At 33.6% G+C, this 12,192-nt stretch overlaps 1 long non-coding RNA gene across 1 annotated transcript; it reads left to right on the top strand.

The window, feature by feature from the left end:
* Positions 1-2,954: 2,954 nt before the first annotated feature.
* LOC103342998 (uncharacterized) lies at positions 2,955-3,926 on the top strand. The gene is made up of 2 exons (XR_016124347.1): positions 2,955-3,117; positions 3,270-3,926. It is a non-coding gene; the product is annotated as an uncharacterized LOC103342998 (long non-coding RNA).
* The last annotated feature ends 8,266 nt before the right edge of the window (positions 3,927-12,192 follow it).

Below are 12,192 nucleotides of genomic sequence, written 5' to 3'. Positions count from 1 at the left end.
TAGCACAATTAACAATTAAGATTTTCAAACAATCTCCATAATATTTAGCGAAAATTGCATGAAGTGTTGGAGTGGAAAAATCTGAAATAGATCCTTGTGTGTTTGGAGATCAACTGAGATGAAAACTTTGTTTCCAGATAAAGAAAAAACAATTAAATAAAAAAAAGTTCAAACTCAAAACATGAGAATAAATGAGATTGGAGGAGATGGAGAGATTTTAGCCTACATTTATGCTACCTTGAAAAGTGGTGAGTTTAATATTTTATTTTATTTGTTATGTTATCAAAATAAAATAAATAAATAATAAAATCACATTTAATCTTAGCCCTTGAAAGTGCTTGCATCTAAAGGCTATAAAATTGTGTCAAAACTTGTGTCAAATTTGTGGTGCCACGGATCCGCCCCCTATATATATATATATATATATATATATTATATATTTCCTCTACACTTCTAGATCATGATTCATTAACTTGGCCTGTATGACTTGTTGAGCCTTTTGACTAGAATAGGTGGCCATCAATTTTTTTTTTGCATATATATGTATTTATGTCTATATTTCTAAGCAACTATAAGTTAATACGGCACTAATCACTCATTTTGATCTACTTCGTGATTCAAGTCGTTTACTTTTAGGGTTATTATTGTCCCTACAAAAATTCACTCAAATAAAAAACACTTAATTATCTAATTGTGACCAAATAAATAGAAGAAAACCATGTTTTCTAAGGCTTTTTCCAACCCATGAGGGGCTAAACCCAACTTTTCCCCTCCAAAAAGTAACTATTTGGGTTTCGCCCGAACTCAAATAGTTTTTTCTCCTAACCCTCTGGACCCAAATTTTAAGTCCGCAACTTTATTAAATTGTTTAAGAATGGTTTAAGTCTAATTTTTATTTATTTTTTTGGAAAACTTTTCTTCATTAATCTTTTTAAATAACGTCATAATTTTTTTTTGAACAATTTGAACTAAAAAAAATTGAAATTCCATAAATTTAATTTTATTCCAAAAGTATGAGAATGAAGAAGATGATGTTCTTGAAATGATATCAAAAGTATGAGAATAGAAGAGATTGATGAAATTGACAAAGGAAAAATAAATTGAGAAATATAAAAAATATTGTTGGTAGATTAATTGAGAAATGGGTGAGTATTTAAAGAGTTTGGAGTCAGATTTGGGATTGGATCTGATTTGGATTAATTTAAAATATTATTTTGACCGTTGGATTTAAATTTCAACCGTTGGATCTTTTTTTTACTGTTAAAATAACATAGATTTAATCCCCATCGTTAATTTAAGTTACAAAAAAAAAAAAAAAAAACAGCAACATTTGAAATCGTTGGATTCCAATGAAAACTCCATGGGATAGCGACAAGTGGGGCCAAAAGAAGACAAAAAGCAAGCTGCAAATTTAGAGGTGGACCCTACATCAGAATCTTTGCACATGAGGCTATTTGAGATATGCAGTGGGCTCCATTGAATAGTGTTGGATCTAGACAATACTTGGACCCATCGATAGTTAGAATTGTCAAGCCGAAATATAAATAATGTTATCAACATAACGTGAGATTCATATGTGTAGTAGAAATATTGAATAATTGGTAAGATCAAAGTCAGTCAATTGGCTACATAGTCAAATTCTATATCTCTTATTGCTCCAAAAGCTGGAAAACCTAATCTGCCTTTAAAAATATATATATTATATTGATTTCTACTAGCTATCCTTCTGACGTAATCCATTACGTCTATGTTGTTGAAAGATAGAGTTCTCTCCATTCAATTCAAAAAACAAATAAAGGATTAAATACGTTTTATATGAAAATTCAATTTGATCACTTAAAAAAAAATTAGCCAAATTGATCATTGTGTTTCATAAAGTTTACAATTTTTAAGACATTCCGTTATCTTTCGTTAAGTTAGGTTTTATTTTTTTTTAGGAAGCACCTTCAGTCTTCTTCCTCTAACTCAACCAATTAGGGTATACTATGGTATTAGGGTTTAACAAATTTAGAAAATTTTGGGTTGAAATCGAAATTGAGGTAAGGCCAAACCAAATTAAAATGAAATCTACAACGTACCAATATATTTTGGTGCTCTATCACCTTGAAGAAAATAATTGGAATGTGAAAAGCACGTGCTTTGAAGGTGAAACTTAATGAAAGATAATAAAATGTCTATAAATTGTAAATTTTGGGAAACACAATGACCAATTTGGCTAAAAAAAATTCTTAGTGACCAAATTGAATTTTCGTGTAAAATCCAATGACCAAAAAGGTATTTAACCTATAAATAAATGTAATAAAAAAGTTATCCATAAAGTAAAAAAGATAAAGGCCAACAACGTCTAGCTTAGTGGAAAATGATTTTGATAAAGGAAACATGTGTATAAATTCAAATTTAATGGATCTTAGGCTACAACAAGCATGAATCAACTATTCAAGAGGCGGAAGTGAAACTTTAAATCATCTTGAGCCTAATAATATCCAATTTCCCCAAGTATCTTTCTAGGTTTAATCCTTTTTTTTTAAAACCTTTTTTTTTTTGTTTTAATACAAAAATATCATTTTACCCCTGCATTTAACATAAATAGTTAACAAAATTGATGGCAAGACCATTTGTCCTAACAAAACTGAAGTTGAAGGATCACGGGAACATTTTTTGAAATTAATATACTAAAATGCGAATCGGGTCAAAATTTGGGGACCATTAGACTTAAAAACCCAACTTTTTAAAAGTCATTACCTTTTTGGATAGCCCCAAAAAAAATTTAAAACTTTTTAAAAGTCATAATTGGATACCATCAAACTTTTAAGAAGTCACAATTGAATACCACTATAACTTTTATAAACTTGTTAAAAGTTTAAATTGAATACTTCTAGACTTTTAAACTCTATAAAAGTTATTAAAAGTTTGAATTAGATACACCCACCCTCTAGGCTTGAAGGAAAAAAAAATTGAAGATCTCGAACCTTCTCCACCCACTGGCTTTCAACTTATTTAAAGAGAACAATGCTCTCTTAGAAACACACTTTCAAAACAACTACTTCGTATTGCTAGTTGAACATAAGAACCCTACAGAGAGTACAAGACTTTCTTTTGAGCTTTCATCAATGAAAGGTATGTACTAGTGCTATTATGATTAATATTTTTATTTGATTCAACTGAAGTTCCATTTATTGAAAGATTGTCTTTTAACTGATTTTGGAGCATTTGCCCAAAGTCCACTTATTTGAAGATCCTTTCCATTTTTTTCTTAACATATATATAAGATTGGAATGGAGATCAAGCTGAACAACTGCTCAAGGACGCGCTCAAGGTCCGAGAGGAGAGGGCAAGAACCCGCCGTCGTGGCTCTGGAAATAAAGATGAAAGCAACCCGACCTTCAAAACTTCTGAGAATATAGTCATCGGACATAATAGCAAAGAGTCTGGAATATCAAACTTCGGGAATGGAGCTTCGGGTGCAGACTTCGAAACCGATGGCAATTTTATTTTTTCAAACGGATGCAATCGTTCTGGGATTACCGACTTTGGCAACATGAACTACAAAAAGTCGTCGACCACCTTATTTCTTCTTGTTCTTGTTCTTGTTCTTGTTCTTGTTCTTGTTCTTTTACTCCTTTATATAAATTATAGGTGAGTAAGCAAAACTAAATAAGATGAAGCAAGCTGGCTGAGTGAAAAAGAAGGCACGAGAAGGAAGAACAAAACAAGCGAGAAAGAAAGGAGAGGCTTGGAGTTTCCCATACTAACCCATCGGAAGGGTTTGGGGATGTATGGCCGCCAGTGCTCCTACACTCAAACTTTTCTTTGCATTCCCTTCTCTGAATCTGAATCTTATTTCTGTTATATTTCTGTATTTCTTCTTCTTCTTCTACATGTCATAAGTATATTAATGCTGAGTGAGTATTATTTCTTCCTGTCTACATGCAACAAGTACTATTTCTTTTCACGCCAACGAAGGGCTAGCTGTGGTCTGACGATGAGCGACCACGGTGAGCAGAGTTAAAGGTTTTTATTAAGTGTGTTCAAATAATCTAGCGACGGTGAACTAGTTACAGCGGAGCAGATATGCCCTTGGAAAAAAAGAAATAAAAAATCTGAACAAAAAAGGAAAAAAGAAAATTAAAAAGTTAAATCCCAGTCAACCAATTTTATTAATTGACATGCACTACTACATAAGCCGCCACATAATGTGGCCAATTTAGTGTGTTCAAATAACATTATTGTGGCAAAAGATTCACTAGTATAGTGGTTTGGAGTAATTGCTCTCACATGTACTGAGTTCGAGTCCTACCATCTGTGACGCGTGTGTGTGTGTGAGTTTAGAATATTATTGCCCCTCTCAATAGAAAAAGTGCTTTTTAAAAAAAATAGCATTATTGTGAACCACATCATTAATTCGTATGTTACCTGTTTTGCTTGAATAGAAACCCCAACCAAGGAAAATGGATAAGCCACAAATTGTAGTCATCAGATGCTTTTTCACTAGATTAATGATTGATATCTTCAAATGTATATAAATCACATATAGTTTTCCATATTGATATCTTGAAAGTCATTTCTGGTACCAACCAATAAAAGAAAGTTTTCTCTACAAATAATTCTTGCTCATTCTAAGAAATATCCAAGGGCGGAATGTAGACACTAGATCCTGAACTTCAGTCTGGTGCAAGATTTGATAAATTTGATGCAAATTTTATAAGGTTTTTCTTACCAAGGAGGCTAAGATGAGGGGTTATTGTGACAGAATCTTTAATAGTCGTTCCATCAAGTGCAAAATTATTATTAGACTATTGATTAAACCCCTTATTATAATTCATCAACATAACCCCTCATTAAGCTCCCTATTTCTTACTCCCACGAATATTAGCCCACCCCTTTTTCAAAATTTGTAAGCTAAGTAGCCCACCACTTACTGTATTTTATTCAACAAAGTCGCATGCTTGCTGAAGATATGTTAATATAAGTTGTTACTTTTTGGTTTGGAGACCACGTGAATGCCTTTTGTATTGTCTGGTTGGTGTTAGAAAACAACTCACTTCTCTCAATTTTGTATTGTCTGGTTGTGTTTTTATTACTTTTTCCTTCACTTCTTCTCTCTATTGTTTTGGTCAATCACTTCTTCACTCCTCTTCACTCTTCTGTGTTCTTCTTCCAGTTCTCACTTCCCACACACACTCTCTCTCCTATCGTTTTTTCTTCTCCAATTCCTCTCTTGGCCAACTACCACTATAAGAAAGACAGATATTTGTGGCCAGCCAATTGGTCACAAAAAAGTACCTGATATGTTAACTAAAGTGCAATTAGTGTTCAAATATTTGTGGTCACTTGATAGAAGCTCGTCACAAATTCCATTTAGTGACCACGCTGAAAATTTGATCATTAAAACACAAACTATTAGAGACCACCTTTGCGTGGTCACTAAAAACGGTGTCATTTGTGATTATTATTTGCATATAGAGGTCAATAATTTGGTCACTAACATTTGTAAATTGGTCATTAAAATATGTTCGTCTGATTCGTGAGCTATCTCTCTTGGTCACTAAAAATTAATCACCAATTGCAGTTTTCTCTCTTTGTTTTTGTTTGTAGTTTTAGGATCACATTTGTTTTCATACAATCATTGCGGCAAAAAAAAAAGTCAATACTTGACAATAAATAATTACACATTCTATTTCACAAAATAACTATGTGTACATCATGTTTATCCATCAAACATAGCATCTATAACTCCCTTACAAACCATGAATATTTGAATACTAGTTTCAATTTCTGGAAATGATAAGTTTTCATAAAATTAAAAAAAGGAACAAAAAGAAAATAGGAAGTCAAAGTAGCAAATCAGTAGAGACTCACGCAGAGAAGGCTCAGCAAAGTGTGCAATGAGACGAGGTCTTGAGTTCATCTCTGAATCAACACAAGGAGGAGGATCCTCCCCCTTTTCTCCTTATCCTACTTGCCCTTGTACATAGACATAATAAGAAAAACAAAAATATATGACTTCACAACATGTTTCAATCCATGCCTTTCAATTCCCAAACAAAAAACAATTGGAAAACTAACTCTTCCTATATTACAATTACTACACTCAATTGACACTAAACCGTTTCATAATATTATACATACAATGTGTTACACTCTCCAACCAACTCATACTTTTTTTCTTCGTCACCATATATGTCCACTTTTACTTTAGAATCAGCTAGCTATTGAGCACTTTGTTATAAATAAATAAATAAAAAAATCCTTTTCCGTAAAGCCAAATACAAAACATTTATATTATAAATAACTTATAAACAAATTTGAAAGTTTTTAAGGTACAATGAAATTGAAGAAAAACAAATTAATAGGTAAGTAAAAGCAAAATAAATAATAAGTAAGAAGGTGGGTTTGATACAGTGAAGCACGTCAAAGACGCTGTCCTAAAGCCTTTGTAGCCTCCCTACGTGCAAGTACTTACGGTCTACAATACTCCAAAATACGACCCCTTGTACACAAACTCAAGATCCGCTATGAGCACGTTCATAGATGGATATAGGTATCCAAGTCACAAAATCATTGCCAAAATAATAATATAAATAGATAATATATATATAAAAGTAGAAAATGAGAGAATTAGTTTGTGGTGGTGATTGTGGTATGTGATATTCTGATGGTGTATTGTGGTTGTTCAAATGTAAAGGAGGAGTAGCCTTTTATAGGCATCCAATAACATGTAACCTTTCACCAACTTGAAAATTAAGGCATTCAATATAGAAATAAAATCTGAATATTAAATATTTATAACTCCCACAATAAATAAAATAAAACAGCCAAAATAATTAAATAAATAAAAAGGTTAAATTTTTAAAACCTTTTTAAATTCCAACACTTGAGGGAAAGGGTAGGCACTTAAACTCGTAATTCAAATGGACAACGGGTTAAACTCTTAATTCTACAGAGAGTCGAAGACTTTGGTTGAGCTTTCATCAATGGCAGGTATGTACCTATTATAATTAATATTTTTATTTGATTCAAGATCTTCTCCTTGATGTGATTCTATGTGCGTATGCCTAAGGAATTTATGTAATTAGTTTAAAATAGTAAGTTGTCCATTTATGAAATTTATGCCTAAGGTTCTCGAACTGAAGTTGAAGAACTGAACTAGCAACAACCCCCAAGAGCAGTAACCACTTTCCTGATCTCCCTAGAACGCTTTTTGGACACGAACCCCAAGGAGAAAGAACTCAACAAGAGCTTCCTCATGTGAATATGTATAGGCACGATTAGGGAGGAGGAGGCAGCAGCAGGTTCCAGATTCGTAACAATAATATTATAGCAGACCCGGGGCAGTCAGAATGTTGGGGCGTCAAACTTTCGTAATGTACGTACGACGTCAAGGTGGTGGTCACGACATTTACTGCACGTCAAGGAGCCAGGAATGTTGTGTATCACAACTTTGGCAACACCACACCTGACAAAGGCTTCACCTGTTGCATCCATTGATGACAGGTTTCAACATGGTTTAAACTGCAATTATTGATAAACAATGGTAAGTCACACACAACTATTACTTTGCACCACATTTTAAATGCATGTGTTTTTGTACCTAGTTGATATAGTATCATTTTACTAGTCGAGTTTCATCATATTTTGAGTCGGATATGATTTAATTCTTACAGTCTTTTCAAATGTTGAAATCTTCTTATGTTTTACAGTGGTATAAAAATATGGTAAGTCTAGTATTATCCTAAATAAAAAGCCTCTTAAGAGGGAAAATTTTTATTTATTTATTTTTTCGTTTAGATAACATATAACATATATTTATTTTTGTTACCATGCTAAAGTATTCAAATTTCTATGCGTGTCCTAGTAATTTCAGCATCGTTTTGTTGTGCGGAGTTTTTCTTTGGTTCGTCTGTTCCCCTATTGGTGCTTGTGAAAACAAAAAATATGCCATTGTAGAAAAAGACCCAAAACCCATGAACCACAAATACAATCAACATTATAAATTTGTAAATTTACAACAACATTATGCAGACAAATGATGTACGTGGTAGTTTTCAATGAAAAGTGTTGAGTTAATCAAAGCATAACAACAGACTTAATTCGATGAAGAAAAGAGGAAATTAAAATTAAAAAAATTAGATTTGATCCTAATTGGATAAACCCATCACACCAGTGGCGGTAGCGTTAAAGATATATAAAATCGGAGAAAGTAGGAATTTTCGAGTTTGGCAACACCCACATCTACAAAGGCCACGGGAAAGAAAAACTAGTCGACTCCGGTGGAGAAACCGACTCGGCATCCAGTACTGATGAAGACGAAGCAGTGAACTGATGACTCACTGAGGTCTGTAGCTAGCTAGGGCCTCCCCTCCCTTCTTAATTACATGTACTATTAATTTGATGAATAAAATAAATATATATTAAGTTGATGGTCGTCAATATACAATATTAATGCTCTCTCAAGTTCAGCAACAGTGGCATTATTTTACGGATGAAATATGAATTTGGAAATATGGAAGATATATATAAAAAAAAAATGCATAAATATTTAATAACGATTTCTCACCAAAGCACCGGCACAGTAGGCTCTATGAAGCAGAAGAATAAGCCATCAGATTTTTGGTGTGTATATGGATAAAAACAAAATAAAAAATCAGAAGCCAGCGAACCATAAAAATGGAAAATGAAGAAGCAGAGTTCGTTCATCAGATTTTCGTGAAAAATGAAGTTTACGAACATTAATAGATATAACAAATCTCTTGTTATCAAAAAAATTTGTGTATTATAACCGACCATATTATGTATTTTTGAACACTAAAATGAACTTGACGGTGATCATCACCATGTTTGCAAGATCCTAGTTTGATTAAGATATTTATTTCCTATTTTATTGGAATTTTTTTTTAATTTTTTTTTACAAATTTTGTTTAATTATAATTTTATTTGTTTCCTTGTATACACTTATATTATAAATATCCCCTTTTAGTTGATGGAAATATATTACAAAATATTTTACCCCGTATTATTTGGCTCACCATTGCTGTTGAAGTTTCGAATCCCTTAGATTGTCGAATTTGACATTTTAAAATCATAAATTAATAATAGCAATACCTGGGTTCTAAGTATTCTAGATCAGGCCTATTTTCAAGCTTATGTACTGCTCCAATAATTAATATCACTAGTATCTTTGCTAACGTTACAGCAAAAAAGAGGGGAAGTTGTTGTAATATTACTTAAACAAACTGGAAAGCATCAAAGATGCTTGAGCCCCTCAATTCTCAGTAGGAGTGCAAGTATAATATATAATGTGTCAGATCAAGGCAACTATAGTTTATATTTATAATGAATTTTTATTTTAATACATATCATAACTACATAAAATATTTTGACATAATATTTTTATTGTCAGTGAAATAGTTTTTCCCATTTGAAAAGTTGTAGTAGGTTTTTGAAAAAATAAAATAAAATATACATTCTTCGAGGGCATGCATTCCACTAATTAAACATTTGTTCATTTCGATTCATGATAGTTAGTATATATTTTCATCAGAATTCATGTTGATTCGATTCATTCTCACTCTGATTCATAGTTAACTTTAAGGTTGAGTGATATTTCTTTTTCCAATGATAAAAGAATCTCAAATTCTTAATAATAATGAAAAAATGACCCTAATTAAATAACTAGAGCACCAAATGACATAGCACATAAGGATTGTCACTAGGTACGTGATGACATGTGATATGAAGACAGAGGATAAAACATGGAGACGGCCAAGGATTGTCGCTAGGCACGTGGTGACCTTCAATATAAAATTTTTGCAGATGACCAGCCCGGTATATGTGTACAAATCAAAGGAAACTGCTGAAGTTAATATAAACTGTTCATATTTTTATATTTTTATATAAATTGTTCATATTTTTACTACATATACTCTGTGAAACATGGCCACTTGCAAATGTCTGTCCGGCCCCCCTTTGCATCAGGACAAGAGTGGTCCTCCTTTGTCCTGCATGTGATCAAAATAAAAATTCAACGTAATCAATTAGCCCGATAATTTATAGGGGTTAATTACTGTAGACATCCTTTAACTATGGCCCCAATTGCATTTGGGTCTGTGAACTAAATTTTGAGGCAACGAAATCCTTTAATTAGACAATCAGTTGCAATTAGGTCATGTCGTCCAACTTTATCAAATTATCTGTCAAAATGAGGGGTAAAAGCGTCTTTTCGAGTCTAAAGACTCTCCTTCGAATCTGAACACTCGTCTTAAACCCTTCGCTGCGAGGGAAGGAAAAATGTCGGAGAGTTCGACAGATTCAAATTGCAGTCGTCATTACTGCGAGTGTGGGTCGGAAATCAAACGCCGGACTTCATGGACAGATCTGAATCCTGGAAGAAGATTTGAGGCATGTTGCAATAATCGGGTAAGTTTTTGTTTGAATTGCAGAACATTAATTGGTGTTTTGTTTTTTCGCATGGTTGGAGAATGAAATTGGTGTTTTGTTGGGTCTGAAATTGGTGTTTCATTTTGTTTGAATTGCAGAACAGCAAGAGGGGGTTGCATTTTTTTCGCATGGGTAGAGAATGAAACATGCCCACGAGGAAATGAAATCTTGCCTGGGTTACTTAGAAGACTAAGAGGAATGGAGGACGAATCAAGAGCAACGACGGAGAATTTCAGATTGATGGAAGAAGAGAAGAATAAATTAGAGCAAAAACTGAGAGAAGAGGAAGAAGAAATCAAGATTTTGAAAAAACAGAATCTGGGAATGGGTTAACAAGTTGTTGTACTAGAAGGGGAAATTTTGAGTTATCGACAAAGACAAAGGTGGTTATGGGTTGTTGTTCTGTTGTGTTTTATGATTGTGATATTGTTCATCAGTATGGATGATTTGGTAGTGTAGAAATGGCAGGAAGTGGGCATATTGTTGTATATACTCTTGAACAACTTTTGATGGCATGGGCATAGTGTAGAAATGGGCAGGAATTGGTAGTGTAGAAATGGGTAGTAATTGGTAGTATAGAAATGGGCAGAAACCTGGGCATAAGGTTATTACGTGCCTCATTGGTAGTGTATCGGATGTTTTGCTATATAAGCTAATTTTATGCTGAATTGGCAGTGTATACCAAATGAACAGGGGCACATTACATACAATCCAAAAGGCTTCAATTACCAATTAACATTACATAGAAATAGGCAAAAGAGCCTTCAAAATAACATTACCAAATAGCATACTTGAGTCTATAATTGTTCACCCAAAATACACATCCACATAGTAAGTACTTAAGAGTCCAAAAATGGGTCTTAAAAGTCCACAAAATATGTCTTTATAGTCTATACTTGTCCTCCTCTTTTGACACTATGTTTCAATCTTCTTCTATGGGGTGTGGTTTGTTGAGTAAGTGAAGAGGATGATGGTTGCAAGGGCACTTGTTGTGAGTATGTCATTGGCAGATTTGCCCTTCCTTGACTGATATCACTTACCACCTAAGATAAAAACCACAAACAACATATCACTACTACATTTCACTATTTGCGCGACGAAGACAAATTCGTCGCGCAAATAAACCTTGCACGACAAAAGGTACAACGCGTAGCGCAAACACGATGGCGACAAAACTGCGTCACGCAACAATTCTTAGCGCGACAAAAATATAAATCGTCTCAAAAAGGTAGGGAAAAAACCCGGGATCCCTTTTTTTGGGGCGAAAGCCTTACGCGACAACAAATGTCGTTGCAAAAGAGAGCTTTGCGCGACAAAAGTACATGGCATCGCGCAAAAAAAAATGGGGAAAAAAAATGCGGGTTTTAGCATTTCGCGCCAAGATCTTGCGCGACGAGATAAGTTATTTTGTCGCGCTTAATCTGAGACGACAATAATCTCTTGCGCGATGACATATTTAGCAACGACATGATGACTTTGCACGACGAATACATGAGAGACGAAAGATATTTTTGTCGTCGCGCAAACATCGATGTCGGCAACACCTTGCGCGACAAAATCTTTAATATTACACGACGAAATGATAAATTGCGCGACGAATTTCGCACGACGAGGAAATTTTTTTGTCCAGTAAATTTTGAAGATTTTGCACGACGACTGTTTTGTTTTTGTGCGACGAACACTTATTTGTCGCGCAAACCTTCGTCCTTTACTTCATCGGTTTCAGCCATTGCAGAGGCAAACTGCCAAAAAAAT

This window comes from Prunus mume, linkage group LG2 (genome assembly GCF_029339155.1).
Source record: "Prunus mume cultivar Tortuosa linkage group LG2, ASM2933915v1, whole genome shotgun sequence".
Classification (NCBI taxonomy): Eukaryota; Viridiplantae; Streptophyta; class Magnoliopsida; order Rosales; family Rosaceae; genus Prunus; species Prunus mume.
The sequence above is the reverse complement of the archived record's forward strand: the minus strand, read 5'-3'. Positions and strand labels throughout refer to the sequence as shown.